Here is a 19792-nt window from a genome sequence, read left to right as displayed (position 1 = left end):
GGAAATTCTTCAACATCTGTCAGAAAGGCCAGCTTTAATTGCTTAGAGCTGAGAATGTTGTTTAAGGAAGGAGGAAGCAGAACTTCTTTGGCAGGAAACTTTAACTGCAGACTTTTCATCTGAACTGTGTACCTACCTATTTTTGGCGACTAAAGGAGGGGAATGGCACAAAGAACAGCAAGCTGAGAAAAAGTCTGGAGACATCATCCTAAGCATCAAGGAAAAATCAGAGATGAAAGAAAATCAGAAAGTATTCAAGTTTGACTGCTGATGGTATATGGGAATTATATACTGATAGCATTGGTATTATAGGAATGGCACTCAACATACATCAATGGATCTACTAGGCTGAGTGAGAAAAGAAATTGAACCCCTGCCCACAAAAAAAAAAAACCCACAACCCTATGATGCCAACTGTATTTCCATTGGCTGCCCCTAGATTGTGGAATGACTTGCCAGGAGAGAATCGACAATTAAACATGCTGTCTGAATTTAAAAATGTATTAAAGACCTATCTCTTCTAGCAGGCCTACCCAATCAATTTTAAACTCTGAGTTTTTAAAATTGGTACAGTGGACCCTTGGTATCAGCTGGGATTTAGTTCCAGGATACCCCATGGATACCAAATTTTGTGGATGGTCAAGCCCCATTAGATACAATGAGATCGTAAAATGGTGTCCCTTATATAAAATGGCCTTGCTCTGCAAAATTTATATATTTTTCCCCAGGATATTTTCAAGCCATGGATGGCTGAATCCATGGATAAAGAATCCATGGATATGGAGGGCCAACTGTATATTTTTAATGTTATGTTTGGATTATTTTAATGTGCCTTATGTTTATGTGTTTTAACCTATGTGTTTAAATGGCGAGTAAGAAATTTTTTTAAATCTAGTATTTATTTATTTAGAGCTGGAAAAATCCTTTTTGGATCCCAAGTCCTATTACAGTATACCACTCCCACTCCCACAGTGGCCAAGATGGCTGAGGAATCCTAGGAGTAGTACTCCAAAAAGTAACTTTTCCAAACTGTGATGAAAGCATAACATAGGCAAGACAACAAATGCTAAAAAGGGGAAGTGGAAAAATTGAAGTATGCAGTCGTCATGTCACTATGCATTGCTATATTGGTGATGGAAGAGAGATCCGGTTAGAAACCACTGTTCATGATAAATTGGATTCGGATCCATTCTTGTTTTTGTTAAATTTGTATTAACAACTCGCTTATATGCCAGCATGAAAGTATCTCCTACATGATTGTACCCATGAGACTGCATGATGCTAAATATTTGAAAACATCAGCCCCTTTTATATTACTAAATCAGAAAATAAACTAGATGAATATAGCAATATTCTGCTGAAGCAGCAACAACAAGACCCAAGGAAGGAAGACAAAATTCCAAACAAATTTTAAAGGGGAAAACTGAAAGAATTGTCTTATTGAGTATTTGCAAAACAAGGCACACTTTTCAAACAGCATGAATCATCTGTTTTTAATATGCTGAGATTACTTCTTTCTGATACATAGAATGCTGAATTTTGAAAAATAATCTTTATTGTCTGTATTGTTTTCATTTTCAGAAAGAATAATAACATTCAGAGAATGATCCAAAAATGTCAATCATGGAATGGTTCAGAAAAAGAGGATGTGTATGAAAATAAACACATTCATCTGAACCAACAATAGTGAGGCAATCTTATTCTTGGTAACACATACAGGTTTGAGAACTTGTTGCTGGACTTCAACTTCCACACTTCTCTACTACTGGCTATGCTGCTAAGACTCATTGGAGTTGCAGTTCAATAGTATGGGGAGGACCACATGTCCCCAGCTCTGCCATAGACAATAGCAATAATCAGTGTAAAATCTTCAGCAGGTCTGTGGAATTAACCATAGGCTTGGGACCCCAAGTAAGGAGATGATAAATGGTGGAAACACTGAGGCCCAGCAATTAACTTTGTTAACAGCTAAGACTTAACCAGATGACAACCTAAGAAATGTAGGTACCTTAGTTGGGTGGTAGACAATATTTAGTCATCCAGATGTTTTGGAACTCCATTTCCATAAGCTTTTGCCAGTAGAGAGCATGGTTGGGGTTAGGGAGTTGCAGTCTCAAAACATCTGGATAAGATCCCAGGTTGTCTACCTCTGTGTCAATGAGAAGGAATGCAGCAAAGAGCTCAATCCTCCAGATGAAGATAAAGAGATGCATTGGACAAGTATGCAGACAATTGTATATTCAGTAGGAGAATGTGTTGGTTTTTCTGTTGAGTGAAACCAGGCTTCTTAAAATTTCCAACTGAATGTAATGACAAACAATTGGGTCCAACTGAATGGTAATATCTGTTGTCCACACCCAAAGTCATCTAAGCCTAAGCTTGTAAATGGTCACCTTTCTTGGACACAAAATACAAAGTTAGGAGGACTGTAACACAATTGTGGGGTTATTGTTCCTTTAATGATCCACTCCTGCCATATGTTTAGCAGTGATATAATTGACTCTGCAGTGCTTAGTCTTCTATAGATTTTGGAACAGCTGTTGGCAGGACTCAGTCATCATGGATTCTAGATAATTGGAGGTCTCCATCTGTTGTGGAGAGGCCACTGTGACCAACTGTGTCAGCGATTTAATAAATAAAGGCCTGATCCTGTTTCCACTGAAAAATCAATGGTGCATATTGTCATACAGGTATGATGGCTACAGAGACCAATTCTGCGCTTTCAACTATGATATCCAGACTGACTATGAAATGTCTAGCTTTGAGTCAAATGCAGCTGTCAGGGCTAGAATGAAGCCAATGGCGGTATCACTTTCGTTAGAGCACTAATTTACCCCACTGATGAGCATGAATATTATATTTTTAGTGGGGGGGGGGGGGAAACCTAGGCTGTGTTCGATTTATGGCATTAAAGTTTGTTTTCCCAGAGCCTGGAAAATGTTAATCTTTGGACTACACTTCCTAGGATCCCTGTGGGATTTTGGGTGTTGTAGTCCAAGAAGTAACATTTTCAGCATCTGGATGTTACAACAGTGATATTTCTTGTGTGTTCCCATCAACCCATTCTCCATAAATTCTGGTGCTTGAATCTCATCCTACTTTGCTTCTCCCTCCTTATCTTTAACAATTACATGGCAGGGCAGGTACAATATGGTCCTCACCATGCTAGGAATGACTGTATCTGTTTACCATGGCTGGTGAAAATGGAGGAGAATTTTCTTCTAGATTCTTCTGGAAGAACTTACAGTGTTTTCCAATTACTTCATATCTGGAAATGAATGAACTTGATATTTGTGAGGAAAAACATGTGAATATGGGAGGATGAAAAAGTGTTAGATTTCCTCGTCTCTGACTTAAAATGTTGCCTTCAGAAGGCTGTATTGAAGAGAAAACAGATTTATGAACACAACTAGTATATTCATTTTGTTGGTGTTTTTCTTTAAAAAAAAAAACAAAACCCTTTTACACCCTGGGAGCAGAGCTCATATGCCATGAATTCATAACATTTTTGGAGAGTGCATGACATTTCAGAAACTGGCTGACTTTATTTGTGTCGCACGTGGGTGAGTTTTTGCTCATAACCTTGCTATGTCTGAGCAAGAAATGCCAGGAGAAACAGCATGGGGGTGACAGACAGCATTTCAGTGGCAGAATCTGCAGTTCAGACATGGCAGTTCCAAGGGGTGTTAAGAAAAAGTGAGCAAATTAATGTTGGAAAAATCCTGTCTAAAGCCATCTAGAGCTGGGGAAGGTTCATTCTTGGGACTGTAATTCCCACCTACCCCCAGACAACAAGACCCCCAAAAGTGATTTTTTCCAAGATCTGCCTTGGCAGATCTTTTCTATTACAAAAACAGAATCTGTCATGTTCAAGACGAGATAGTGCAACTGGGGGGGGGGGGGCATAAGACACCCTAAACCTGGATTTTTGATCATGATGAAAGTAGATTACCTATGTGAAGAGTAGTTCTCATAATTCTTAGGAAAAACCATTGTAATGTTTCCAGCAGATCCATTTTTGATCTGACCAGGTTTGTTACAATGTTCTTGACCAAATTTAGGAAGTCCACCTGTAAGAGCTGGCTTGTAGGCTCAGATAAAGACAGTTCTAAAGAATTACAGTATATAGCCTGCAACTTTTTAAGTATCTGAGGACATAAGGTTATCAGACTAAAAACTGGAGAGGGCCCCTGGGCCTTTAACAATAATGTCTGCCTGCCTGCTTGCCTGTTGTGTACCTTCAAGTCATATCTGACTCATGGTGAACTTCTCATGGGATTATCTTGGTAATATTTGTTCAGAGGAGATTTGTCATTGCCTTCTCTGTCTGAGAATACCCCTCCTTAAAACTGCCAATCCCAGAATGCAACAGGAGGCAGCTAGAGGAGTCAAAGTGGAATAGTAGCACTTTAAGAGTATAGTGTGATAAACATCCAAGAAAGCTCATGTATTTTTTATATTCTTTTAGATTTCTTTAGCTGACCAAAAGGTTGCCAAGTTTGCTCACAATCACCGAATATCAGTATTATATGTTTAATAAGAAAAAAAATGAATTGGGAAAATACACAGCTGAATTTTTGCTTCTGGAACAAATCCATTAGATAGCCACATGTGAGCAGTGCTCAGTCTCTGTAATAATATAGTATTGGTTGGCTACATTTTATCTGTAATTAAATTAATAAATTTAATTGTATTTTTATATTGTTGTTATTTTATATTCATAGTGCTGTAATCCACTTTGATTCCTTGAGAAAAGTTGAATATAAATAAATGCTGTTGTTGTTGTTGTTGTTGTTATTATTATTATTATCTGGTCATGCAATCCATTCTTGGAGCATGTGCCATGCACCACCTATTTCTGTGCATCTTCAGTACAATGCAGGGATTGCCTTAACTTTGGCCAAGAATGTAATACTTGGGAAGCAAAAGTGCATGCTTTCTTATGTTCATAATTTAAAATATATATTATTGCTGAATCCTCTTTGATCTTATGCATACATAAATTCCCCTACAGAGCTGGTTGGACACACTTGTTTGACCTGAAACATCTACATTTAGTATATGGTTGTGGAAGTGGAGGTTCACATGCAATGTCATTGCACATTGATGTACATTATGCATGGCTGCACACTGTGCATGGATGCATATTTGATTGTGCATTTAGTTACTCGTTGAAAGTCTTATTTCAGTTACACAGTGTTGCCATTCATCTTAAGGGCTGTGTAGAACGATTAAGGTGTAACTTCACATGTAAAGATATGCTATGCTATTGGATCTCAGCCCTTGTATTTCACATGGCCAGTCACAACAATAAACAACCAAAGCACCCCTGGAAGATGGCCATCCAACCTCTTTTTAAAGACCTCCGAAAAGGTCGACCACTTTCTTTGGCTGTCTATTCCACTGTTGAACATCCCGTACTGTCAGGAAATTCTTCCTAATGTTTAGATGGATCCCCCCCCCCCCGTTGGTTTATATCTTAATCTCTGGAACAGCAGAAAACAAAGCTGTCCTATCTCCCACCTGATGTCCCTTCAAATATTTAAAGATGGCTATCATATCACTTCTCAGTCTTATCTTCTCCAAGCTAAACATACCCAACTGTCTAAGCTGATTCTCACAAGGCTTGGTGTCCAGTCATTTTACCATCTTGCTTGTCCTCCTCTGGATACATTCCATTTTGTAAATATCTTTCTTGAACTCTCATGCCCCAAAATAGATACAGTATTTCCAGCAAGGTGTAACCTAATTGAATAGAGTAGCACTGTTACCTCCCTTAATCTGAACAGTATACTTCTCTTGATGAAGCTTAGAATTAAAACATACCGTATTTTCCGGCATATAAGACAACTGGGCATATAAGACGACCTCCAACTTTTCCAGTTAAAATATAGAGTTTGGGATATACTCATCGTATAAGACTACCCCTCTTCCAACGTACACCAAATAAAAATATCAGATTTGATTTCAATATAATAATTTTAATTCAAATGCTTATGACATGCAGGTACTTAGCAGGAAAACTTGTTGTATACAAAGCCTGCTCCCCCCTTCACTTACACCTTTACCTCTATTCTTGCCCTGATATTTTGATTGTTTGTTTCCCGTCCCTACTCCTCTATCGATGTTTTAATTTTTATATGTAATATTTTAACTTGTAATTTACTGTCTTTTACCTGTAAGCCGCCTTGATCACATTGTGGAAAGGCGGGGTATAAATAAAGATTATTATTATTATTATTATTATTATTTACGGTGAGGCGCCCCCTCACCTCATCATCGGGACTGTGTTAAGTGACTTATTTCCACGAATCCTGGTGAATGGGTTTTCCTCTACTGTATTTGTATAGTGCCACCCTTGCTGCTTTCATACAGTCGCCACATATGGTGGGGATGCGGCCACAGCCATTTTTGAGATCCCTCCACCATAAGCAGTGACCGCAGATTCTCCAGTCCGGCTCAGAAGTTTCAGCACTCACCCTATAAGACGACACCCGGAGTATAAGACGACCCCGACTTTTGAGAAGATTTTCCTGGGTTAAAAATTAGTCTTATACGCCAGAAAATACAGTACTTTTTTTGGCACCCCTGACAGATGGTCGTCCAGCCTCTATTTAAAAACCTCCAAAGAAGGAAACTTAACAACACTCTAAGGAACTGTGTTCTGCTGTCAAATAGCTCTTACTGTCAAGAAGTTCTTCCTAATGTTGAGGTGGAATCTCTTTTCCTGTAGTTTGTATCCATTGCTCTGGATTTTACTCTCTGGAGCAGCAGAAAACAAGCTTGCTCCATCCTCAATATTATATTGTGGAGAGAACACAGGCAGATTAAAACCTTGGCACTAACAAATGTTATTGAAGCCAGGAAAAGGTGGAGGCTGCTCCCAAGAGTGAGTATATAAGAGGGAGGAGTGGGTTTGAAAGGAGTTTTGATATTTTTGGCACCCTGAGGAGTGCAGATCCATTAAGGCTAGGTTAGACTGCTGTGAGGGGCAATTAGAAAGGATTTGAGGTACCCAAGAAAGGGACAAAGAGTGTCCTTAATTATATTATTGTAGTGTCTTGCAGGAGACATACTGTTTGGTGACTAGAGGAGTCACAGGTAACCAGAAGGGTTATAAGATACAAAAGTTTAATAAAGGTTCTGTGAGAACTTAGTCTGTAAGGAAACATATATAAAGCTATTGAGAAACAATTACAAAAACAAGCTAAAGGAACTGTTAAACTGTGTAACTAATTAAGTATTTATACACCGTATCTATTGTAAACACCATCCACTAAGAGACATACTGTATTCCGCCTGACTTGTAAATAAATTTATTACTTTTTTTTTCAACAAACAGCTGTCTGAAATAATTTCAGAAATGCATTAAAATGCTACCAACATTGAGAAAAGTCTTTTAGGTTTGGGACACATTAGATAGTGGGTGTGTGGCTGCCAAAGAATAGTTGATGTTAAGCTGGGGGAAATTTGAAACCCAGAGTGCTGGCATCTAGAGAGAGTTATAGTGCAGGAGACACTTAAGAAAATCCCAGATTTGAGTCTTGCAGTGAAGAATTGGTGGGATAGTGGCCACCACCTTCACAGACATCCCTTCAAATATTTAAACAGGGCTATCATATCACCTCTTAATCTTCTCTTCTCTAGGCTAAACATAACCAGCTTCCTAAGCTGCTCCTCATAGGGCACTGTTCTAGATCTTGCACCACTTTGGTTGCCCTCCTCTGGACATGCTCCAGTTTGTCCACATCCTTTTTGAATTGTGGTGCTCAGAACTGGATCCAGGATTTCAAGTGAGACCTGGCCAAAGCAGAATAGAATGGCACTATTACTTCCCTTGATCTATTCTAGACTCTCTACATCTATTGATGCAGCCTAGAATTGCATTGACTTTTTTAGCTGCCACGTCACACTGTTAATGCATATTCAACTTGTGATCTGTTAAATCTCTTTCACATGTACTGTTGTCAAAACAGGTGTTCCCCATCCTATATCTGTGTATTTTATTTTTTTTGCTGTAAGTGTAGTACCTTACATTTCTCCTTGTTGAAATTCATCTTGTTAGTTTTGGCCCAGTTTTCTAATCAATTAAGGTCATTTTGGATTTTGATCCTGTCCTCTGGGGTATTAGCTACTTCTCTTAATTTGGTGTCATCTGCAAATTTTATAAGCATGCCCCTTTTTTTCCATCCAAGTCATTGATAAAGATACTGAATAGCACTGGGCCCAGGACAAAACCCTATGACACTCCACTGGTCACTTCTCTACAGGATGAAGAGGAGCATGTTGACTCATGTTTAGCTTGTTGCCTACTATCTCTTCAAAGGTGTCCACTGTTGATGCAAGTCCAAATACAAGATACATCTAACAAAGTTATTTTGGTCCATGAAACAAAAATGTCTTCAAGCACATCTCCCTACCTTCACACTGTCAGTAAGAATATAATAATTGCCAGGTAACTATTTGCTGCCCTTTCATGACATCCTCAGTCTGCTGTTTAATGGTAGGTCTGGTCGTGATATTTCAAATGAATTGTTTTTATGCAGTCATCTTTTTTCCTCTCTGAGACTGAGACTGAAAAATGTCAACTTTTCAAAGTAACAAAAGACATGTATCTGCCAAGAGACATGAATCTTCACAGTCCAGCACAATTCACAATCATCATGCCAGTTAATGTTTTTGGCACTCTGTTGTCCAAGCATGTGAGTTTTCAATGGCTGGCTTGTTGCAGAGTTGGGTCACCACAACTCCTACAGGTTATGGGAATTGTGCAGATACAAAGGAAGAGTATTGAGAAGGAGAGAGACTGTGGCATTTTTATTGCTCTTCTCAAACATTGCAATAGGGACAGGAGGTTGCTGAGCAATAGAGGAAAAACAATGACACTCTGGTTCTCAAACAAATTGGGAAAATTTAAACAAAATCCTTCATTGTCTAGAGGGGAAGGTAAACTGATGGATTTATTAAAATTATGCTTACTCCCTGTTTGAATTATGTGTGCCCAAGGAAACTAACCTAAAAGAAAACAATAACAGCAACAGCATAGAAACAACATGTTTGCTGTGGTTAGGGATTCACTGTGGTGTAGTGGTTAGAGTGGTGAATCGGGACTTGGGAGATCTGAGTTCTAATCCTCATTGAGCCATGACATTGATTAGGTGACCTTGGGCTAGTCAATCTTGCTTAGCTTGTCTTGCCACACAGGACTATTGTAAGGTTAAAGCAGAGAGGAAGAGAGCCATTTTTTTTCCATCTTGAGCTCACTGAAGCTCAATGAAGGAATGGCAGAAGATAAATGTAATGAATAAGGGCTTTTTTTAACAACACCTGTATGTTTTAATTAGATTAGATTAATTTAGATAAGATTAGGCTATGAGAACTGTGGTCCAAAAAGTAATTTCTCCTGTGCGATCCAACTGACCCAATTTGGCAGGGATAGTCCTGATTGATCTTCATTTATCCCATTTTTTCAGCTGCTTTCAAAATGTCCCAGTTTCCCTCTCCTCTTCCCACTTCCTGCTTTGTCCTCAGCTTACTTCAATTGCAGAAGACTAAGGAGTTTATCCCATGGCTTAATAAATCAATTTACCTCTATCCCGTTTAAAGCTTAATTCAGGCAGCATCCCAATGTTATCAGAAGGCTTTTGCCACCTAAATCCAGCCCGGGTCCATCCCCACTTCCATGAGCACTCCAGATGCCATTTTCTTAAGCTAGAAAATTCCCGGATCCGAAAAGAGCCACAAGGAGCACTCCTGAAAGCGGGGATGGACACGGGCTATATTCAGGTTGCAAATTCAGTGGCAAAAACCTTCTGATAACATCAGGATGCCGCCCAAATTAAGCTTTAAACTGGATAGAGGTAAATTGATTTATTAAGCTAAGTTCAAAGTGCAAAAGTAGTTTGCACTCAGGTAACCCAGCAGAGGGGAGAGGAAAGGAGGGGTGGAATTGCCCTTCTCAGTAGGCTCAGGTAAAAGCAAATTGCTGCAGCCGCTCCTAGCATGTGTGTTTTTCCTCATTAATAATGTTTGCCATCTTTACTACACCCTGACATTGCTTGGCCACACATTTTCTAGTTTTCATATGTGAAGGGTTGGAGGATATGATATCCAAACTCTGATAATAGGCATGCTGAAGTAGATTAAGGGTGTGTTCCCACTATGACTTAAAACGAATCACTGATCAGGTTATATGACTGTTGTTACCATTTGAAACTGGTTCCGATCCTACTTTGTTCAATTTCTTTTGCAATAAAGTGAGGCAAACACACACACAAAACAGTTTTTCCAGACACTAGTTTCCTAGCAGTTCTTTTGAAAAGAATCGATTCCAAAGCGAGTTCAACAAGTGGGAATGATGGATCTGAATCACATCATTCTGGAGGGGAGGCAGAGGGGTATTTACAATCCCTCCTCACTTTTTGGTAGATCCACCATTCCCCCCCCCAGCGCTGCGATTGGGCTTGTGGTGTGACCTATGGGAGCATGATTTTTTTAAAAAAAATTAATAGAGCATTCCATTAGAAAAATGGTCTCACCTACAAATATCTTTATTGGGAAAAATTGCAATTATAAAATTGTGTATACTTCCAAAAATATTATTTCTATTCCAAAACTTACCAATTGTAACTAATGACAAAATTTTTAATCATTGGAAAAAAAGACCTGACTAAATTTATCTGGGCAGGTAAAAAATCAAGAATCAACTGGAAATCCCCAACTGATGATAAAGAACGTGGGGGGTTTGGTCTTCCGGACTTTAAATTATATTATCATGCATGTAATCTTGATTGGTTAATAGATTGGATATGTTTAGAAAAGGAAAAATTACTAAATTAATTTTTTTAAACAAAATTGTATTAATTTAAAAGAAACTACATATTCACATATCTTGACATAAATTTACAAACGTACATTGGACAAAATACAACACAGCACACATTTTAACCTCCTGATGTTAAGGTTCACTAGTCTGTGATATTTCGTTAAACTTGATCATTAATACATTTGTATAATAGTGTAAATTTCTATATGCCGTTTACTTTCTTGTATACTAATAAACTATATTATTCTTATCAACAATAAATTTTATTCTGCCAAATATGTATCAACAGTATATTCCTTGTTCATTTTTCCCTACTTTGTTCAACATATGAATTTATCTATTTTCCTTTCATCTTTTACAAATTCTATTAATGGTATCCAATTTTTTTCCCAAATATTCTGATCATTTTTTCTGATTAAACAGGTAAGCTTGTCCATTTCAAAGTAGATCATCAATTTTGAAAACCAATCATTCCAAAAATTACTAAATTTAGAGGGATTTAATAAAATTTACGGTTGGCATGCCTACTTATGGTAAGGAAAACTGGAATGCAATAAGCAATTTGAAGATCATATTGTGAGAAGGTCACTGTTAAGAGTATGGAAAATCTATAACAGAAAACTATACAGAAGTATACCTGATTGGGTGTCACCACATGAAGCTTTTCTGAGAAATATGAGATTAGAAAATAGAAATTGGATAAGATATAAGGAAATTGTGAAACAAGTAGACAGCGAAAGTGTAATGAAATCTAAAGAAGAACTTGAAAAAGAGGGGATTAAACTACAATGGTTCCCGTATCGTCAACTTTTGGCAAGATTTAAAACAGATAAAATACAATTCGGAATAGGATTGGATGATACAGAATTTGGTGAAATAATAAAAAAACAAAGATAAGAAAGGGAGAATATCTAGGCTATATAAAATGTGTTTAAAACTAGAATTGGAATCAGATCAAATTAAACATTGTATGATAAAATGGGCAAGAGATATAGGGCACACGATTAACTTGGAAAAGTGGGAAAGAACATGGGGTAAGGACGCCAAATTTTCAATTTGTACAGATATAAAAGAGAATCTGATGAAAATGATACACCGGTGGTATCTTACCCCGTGTAGATTAGGGAAAATATATAAAAATAGCAAGGCAAACTGTTGGAAATATAAAGAGGGGGTCGGTAACTTCTTCCACATGTGGTGGTCATGTCCCAAGCTGAAGAAATTCTGGAATTCGGTACGGAAAATCATCCAAAATATTTATAATATTGAAATAAGTCTTGAGCCTGAACTTTTCCTCTTGAATATGGTTGATAATCAAGAAATTTGGAAGTATCTCAAACAAGTACTCTATTTGCTAACCACTGCGAGAATGACAATTGCGCAATACTGGCGCTCGGAAGAAATCCCACCAATCGATATGTGGCTACAAAAATCCTTTACAATAATAGAAATGGGCAAAATTACCATGGACTTAAAGGATGACGTTCAGGAAAAGAAACAAACATGGGAGTCGTTTCTGGAATACTGTAAAAAAAGATGGCACCTCTCTTAGGATTAAACAACTTCCTCTACATCTAATGTTTAGAAAAGTTCTGAAATCCACTCTCTCTTCCTATATTGCATAATGTAAAGAGAAGTAATGAACATAAATTATGGTCTTTATCTGTAAATACAACAAATCTAGTCGTGCGGTGTTAGTTAACGAAGTAAATACTGATAACAAATAGGGGTTCATAAATAAGTAGTGCTATTAGCAATATATGAGTCATAAAGGATATTGATATTACTCGGGGGCCGGGGGAGAATTTTGATGTAATGAAGGAAATAGAATGATGTATGATGTGGATATGGGGATTTTATTGAATGTACAATCTCAATAAAGAATAGTTATTAAAAAAAATTAATAGAGGATTCGATTCATTAATTTTACAAGTATTTGCAATCAGTGAGGCAAGTAGTTGCAAAACCACTGAATCGAATCTTCTATCAATTTAGTTGATATATATATATATATATATACACACACACACACACACACACTGCTACCTCGGGTTACGAAATTAATTCGTTCCGCCATTCCTTTCGTAACCCGAAAATTTCGTAACCCGAAAAGGCTTTCCGTTAGCACTGGAAAGCCTATAGCTGCACTTTGCAGCATTTGAATTTCGCGCCGAAATGAATTTCGTAACCCGAAAAATATTTCGTAACCCGAAACAGTTTTTCCCAATCCAACTTTTTCGTATCCCGGAAATTTCGTAACCCGATCATTTCGTATCCCGAGGCACCAGTGTATATATATATATTGTTCCGAAGCTAGGCTGCCGCTTATGTCACTGATGACACACAGATGATTGACATGCATTTTGAAGTGGCGCAAACTTGTGGGGATGACTATTGTGCCAAAAAAGAAGTGATTATAAGGGGATAATGAAAAGATCCACTTTCACAGTGGGAACGACAGACCTTTTGGAATCAATTTACCTACACAGACTGAAGGCGAATTGCAAACTGGTTAAAATGTAAGTGGGAATGAGCCCAAAGAGAAGCTCTGGATACATTGAAGCCAGAGTCTCCTTCCTGTGTTTCCTTCCTATTTTGAGAATGAAAATCATGAATTGCTGCTGACATTAAAGAAAAGACGAAAAATGCTAACACCTTGCACTCTGTGTGGCTTTATATGTGACACTTCTTCTGCTAAAAATTCTTGCCAACAAGGTCATTCATTAGAGTGATGGATATTTCAAGACATATCACTGCCTTTTGTTTGTTTGTTTGTTTTAGAACATATAAGCCACATAATTATCCAAAACAGAATATAAATTGAAAGCATAAAACAATATGATTTTAATTATGCAAACATTTAAAATAAATGCAGAAGCAGCTGTGTTCCATTCAGACTTCACAGTGGACCATAAAATAACCATTAAAACCAGTGAGTCAACATGCTAATTAGCTTAATTGCTGTTCACCGCTATGATCTTTGGAATAGCGGTATATAAATAAAACAAATTATTATTATTATGTCAATATGCCTGGGTAATTTTTAGAAAGCTTTCCTGTTGTAATGAAGATACAGCTAAATGGCCTTCTATATGGAGACAGTTCACATTTGAATCTCTGCAAAAAGGGAGGTTCTCTCTCTGGTCATTCAGTCTCACCTACAATGGTAGGGGTCTGGCTTAGAGGAAGGCCTCCAATGATGACTGTAAAGTCTGGGCAAAATTCACATGGTGACTAGCACTTAAGTTGTGCCCAGAAATGAGCCAGCAACAAGTATTGTTGTGAATTGGTGAGATGTTCTCTATAGCCAGTACCCCTTAGAAATACACCTGTGTACTAACTAAAGTTAGATGTTTAAATAAATCACATGTGGAAGAATGATACTAAATTAAAAGCCACTGCTCATTTAAGAACAAATGCTTTTGTAGTCATTAGTATCTTTGTTCACAGAAGAATATTTGTTCTATTCACAAAGGATTATTTTTGGCACATTTGGAAAAGTAGTATGCTCTCAAAGCTTCTTTTTTGGGGAATGATTAAACTGAAGCAATTGTTTGCCAATTAAATGCTTTACTTAGGATGTATTCTTGGAGGCTTTGTTGATTCATTCAGGCCTCCTTCTATCCTCCCCCACCCTTGTCTCTGATTTTAACTATGGCATCATGGGACCATTTCACAGGATGCTACTGTGTTGTGTTGTGAGAACAACAGAGGTTCACTGAAGGTCCTCATGGGCACTCTGACATCATGGGACCATCTCCCTCATTGGCACTGACACAGACATAAATTGTAAGGAAAGAAAATCTCTCCACAGTTACTATGCGACATCTTATCAGTAAGATTTTTTTTCCAGAATATTCTCTCTGTATGGTAACTGTGGGTTGGTGTTTGTCTATTCTTCACCAGCTGAGGCCTTTAGTTTTGTCTCTATGGTGTACATAAGGTCATCTTCCCACCCTATCGCAATTCCCCACTCCCAGTAATACCCCAGAAAGTCAAGTGGAAAGCAGAGAAAAGGAGTCTGTTTTGCCAAGCAAATGCTGACTGATAAAACGGGCTGTTTGTTAGAACAACTCAAAGTGCAAATAGCTGGGAGATTTACCCTCTCAAACAAAGCTAAGAGCAAGCAAATTCCCTTGAAGATGTACCTATGATCTGGACAGGAACACAGATAAAGATGAAGATGTCCGCAGATAAATGTGGCACTTTAGCTTCAAACATTTTCTGTTTTCTTGCTCAAATGAGCTCTACTGCATTTTTATATTTATTACTTTCTTGCTTAAAAGTATTTGTCAATTGCTTCTTCTCAAAGCTGGGCCAAACAAGAGATATAAAAACATTCTTTAAAACAAGAAGCTATGCAGCTACTTGCTGGGGATGCTCTAACTGGATTTCTTGTACCTGTGTTTTCATGAGTTTGCAAATTTTCTTTCTTTAAATATTGTGGGTTCCATTTGTTCCCTCCCCTCCTTCCCAGTCTCATGCAACATATCAGAAACTGCTTTTCACCAATTTCCACTGACCCTTCCTTATTATTGTTCAGGAATGTTTTAGTTAAAGTGCTAAAGTGCTTTAGCAATATTACACTAGTTAGGCATTTGTTTTAGTACCAACATCTCTCTTTCTCTCACTTGATCTCTGTTGACTCTGTGTCTTGGAAACAATAGCTGTGTTCGCTTGGCAGCAGCCATCTTTACTATTTCCAAGACAGTTGAAACACAGAGACAAGTACAAATATGTTTCATTTCAGAAAGTACTAGGTTAATTTAACCCACCTGGGGAGTGAATGTGTAAGTGCTCTAAGAGAATCAATGTGGTGTAGTGATTTGGTCATTGGACTTTGGAGACCAAGGTTTGAATCCCTGCTTGGTCACTGAGACCTATTGGGTGACCTTAGACAAGTTACAGACTCTCAGCCTCAGAGGAAAGCAAAACAATTCTGAACAATTCTTGTCATGAAAAACCCTGTACAGTGCTCCCTCGGGTTACAAAATTAATTCGTTCCGCGGCTAATTTCGTAACCCGAAAAACCTTCGTAACCCGAATTGCCATAGGCGCTAATGGAAAAAAAGCCGCGGCTCTGCCACGGCTCCATTGAAAACAGCGCCGGGGTTTTTTCGTAACCCGAAAAAACCTTCGTAAGCCGAAACAATAAATCCCTATGGGATTTTTTCGTATCCCGAAAAATTCGTAAGCTGGGTAATTCGTATCCCGGGGTACCACTGTAATAGGTTTGTCATAAGGTCACCATAGGTCAGGAATGACTTGAAGACATACAACGAATAAGGTACCCTACGTTTAAGGCTAGTTGTAAGACCAATTTGAAAAACCAAACCCAGGCAGAATAATACTGTTTTATCCCATCCTCAAAGTTCAACAGGGATGGCCAGAGGCCAAATGGTCCAGGATGAATAATAGTTAGGGCACTATCCCATCCCATCCCTAAAGAGGAAGAAAGCCAATAGCCAACTTCACCAATCTGCCATTTTTCATGTATTTCCCATTTTCAGTCAGCCAACATGGCTGATGAATGCTTGGGATGCTGGGGTTTGGAGTCCAACACATCTGCAGGATATGATGCTAATGTGGGTGATAGATGCCTGATAAGGATTCTAGAGCACCCACTAAAAAGAACAAAGGCACTTGTAAAGCTGTTACTGTGCATGAAGGCACCTTAGCTTTGAGACTCCTGGTAAAGAGTTCTTGTTTACTACTGTGTAGACATAACACCAAGATGCTGGATAGCACAGCCTCCTGCTGCTCCAGGCTGTTTTCACGTAAATGACAGATGTGTTTGTCCTTCTACTCTACATTTGTCATATGGCAAATGCAGAAAAAGGCTGGTTGTGTTGTAAGGTCTCACATACACACCTTCATTCTCTACCTCCTCCAATTTCATTCCTCTACATTATTTGTTGACTTTCCCCCATTTCCCATTAGCTTGTCAGAAAAACGGTGAAAGTGAAAGTTGGCAGGAGCTGCTTGAATGCCAGGCTTGGACATTTTCAAATCCATCAGGCTTTTGACAGAATGGTGCCTGTATCAGTGGCATGTTGTGTCACCCTCCTGATTTGTGGGCTGTTGCATTTCAAATTGGCACTTCCAAATCAACCCTTAAAAATTTGGATGTAGAAGAAGAATTGCTTCTTTGTGGGCTGACCTTTGTTGGAGGTTTTCATATAAAGACTGGATGGATATTTTTCAGGGATGCTTTTAGCAGGGGATAGATTGCTGCGCAGGAAGGGGGTTCTACTAAGTGGCCTTTGAGATACCTTCCAGTTCTTCAGTTCTGTATTTCTGTGCCTCCCTAGAGTTAGCTCTTGGCTCAGAAACTTGCCACTGAGATTTTCCCCAGATGGCTACTGGAAGTTTCAAGAGACACTTGTAATATATTGGCGTTATGGCAGTGTAACCGCCAGCTAGAATGGTGTAGTGCTTTGACTGTTGGGCTAAGACTCTGGGGATTACTACACACAGCTTTTAAACCCTGATTAGACCTAAAAAAAATTAACTTTGGTGATATTTATTATATGACACCACCTCCAGTCCATAGCTGCTGTTTCCCTTTTCATTGACAGGGAAAACTTGTCAATAGCCTTTCAGTTGTGTTATTCCCCAAATGGGAAATGTCACTACTGGGGCAGTTGCATATTGGCAATCGTATGGTGTCACATTCTCCGCCTGTCCAACTGTCTTCCCTTACTATTCCCTTGCTGTTCCCAGGCAACCTGATTGCCTTTATTATTATTTTTCTATTACTTTTCTTCTTCTTTTTTAAAACTTACATCTGAGTAGCAGAGCTCAGAATTATGTTAAAGCAAAATAAATAAAAATTAAAAATCAAAAGGTATGCTGGGTAAGACGCAGGGTAGCCAGGCAGGATTAAGGGGGGGAGTCAAGAGTGTGATGGTGATGGCAGCCCCACTTGCATGATTTTGGGTGCTCTGAACCCAGAATGTTTCTATGTTTAAAAAACTGACACAATTGCTGCAAGTGTGTGGCTTGTGGGGCAATCTCTTGGGATACAAAGCTTCAGTTCCTTTCCTGCTCATGGAAACCCGCTGGTTGGCCTTGGGCAAGTCATACTCTCTTAGCTAACAGAAATGCAATGGCAAGCCTCCTCTGAATAAATCTTACCAAGAAAACCCATGATAGGTTCACCTTAGGATTGACCACTGTCGTGTGGTACAAAGCACTCTCTACTCCTGCTCACTTTTCTATTACTTCAGCACTACAACAGTGCACAATGCAACAGTGCCAGACATAGCACAATTCAACACCTGAGCGAGGTGATCTATTTTTTCATCACTGATCGAGAATATAAAAGGAATTAAACTGTTATAATTGCAGAGAGAAAGGAATGAAGTGTAACATAATGTAGTTATACCTTCATTGTTGGAAAACAGAATTAATTACAAGTAACTAATTATTTGCCACTAGTTACTTCTGACCTTTGCCCTGGACATCCAAGAACACATTAAAAGCTGCAAGCTCTTCTGAGTGCAGCATTTAGGGCAAAGATTCGGTGACTACAGGGTTTTGTTTTTTTTAATAAACAAATGCCATTGAAACTGTGACACCATTTACCAGCCTCTCTCCCATTTTACTGTGAAAGGTCACCCTTTTTGAAGTGTTTCAGTGCAAAATTCTGTACAGTGTGACACAGTATGCAGAGGGTTTTTGATGGCTTGGGATTGTTTAATCAATTTTTTTTTGGGGGGGGGGAACAATGCAAATGGAAGACAAAGTTATTTTGATCACCATCATCACACAAACTGAGAAGGCCTCAGCTGAGTTCTCCTGCCAGACAACAGAAGAAAGACTGCAAAGAGATAACAAGGAAAAACATGATTAAATCACAGAAGTGACATAAAATCAATACAGACAGCCAAGGATCAATAATTCTTTGCTCTGAGTAACAGTCGGTAGCGCTTGTGCTCATTTTCAGATTTCTCCAAGATTATTACTGAGTTGTTTTGTAAAAAGGAGGACTTTTTAAAAAACAGAACAGTGCTCTGTATCTTCTATGCTTCATATTAGGTATTTAATACTCTTTGCTTGATATTACAGGTAGTTTCATCTGTCTGTTGCAGACAGGTGGTTTGCTCTCATTTATGAGGGACCAAACACTTTTTTCTGCACAACTAGATCAGGACAGTAAAGGGGGAAGGAGTTATCTCTTTGCATCATGTGGTTTATCTGATGAAAATCACCTCCTAAACTGCTATTTGCTCCCATAAAAAAGGGTTAAACCTCCCTCCCTTCCCCCAGTGATTGTGTTTCAATCCTGACTGTGTCCTGCATGCAACACAATTTACTGTTATTTAAACTATTTGATTCTGCTGGCTGAGTAAAGGCTCTCCCTCCATACTAAGGATGAATCTGCACTGCAGAAATAATGCTGTTTGACAACACTTTAACTGCTATATCTCCATTCTATGGAATCCTGGGATGAGCAGTTCATTGTGGCACCAGAGATCTCTGGCAGAGGAAGCTAAATATCCCACAAAATTACAAACCCCAGAATTCCAAAGCATTGAGCCATGGCAGTTAAAGTGGTGTCAAACTTTTGCAGTATAGATGCAACCCGTGTGAGAAGTTGCATCAGGTTTGCATGCTCTCTCTCCACTGTACATCTTCCCTGCACCATCTTGCAAATAGAAAAGCCAGGGATACGTCTAGACGACGCCTCTCGCAATCTTATGTCAATGTCAACATTCACCAGGGACCCTTTCAAACTACACAATTTCACCACTGTGATTCCACTTTAGCTGCAGTGATTCCATGCTATAGAATCCTGGGATTTACAGTTTAGAGAAGAGAATTTAGAATTTTCAGCCAGAGAGCTCTAGTTCTTCCCAGTCAACAAATTCCAGGAAGTAACCATGGCAGTTAAAATGGAATCATAGTTGTGTAACTATACAGCACGAAAGAGCACCAAGTTTCTGATTTTTGGATAGTACCAAA

Source organism: Sceloporus undulatus, chromosome 6 (genome assembly GCF_019175285.1).
Source record: "Sceloporus undulatus isolate JIND9_A2432 ecotype Alabama chromosome 6, SceUnd_v1.1, whole genome shotgun sequence".
Lineage (NCBI taxonomy): Eukaryota > Metazoa > Chordata > Lepidosauria > Squamata > Phrynosomatidae > Sceloporus > Sceloporus undulatus.
The sequence above is the reverse complement of the archived record's forward strand: the minus strand, read 5'-3'. Positions refer to the sequence as shown.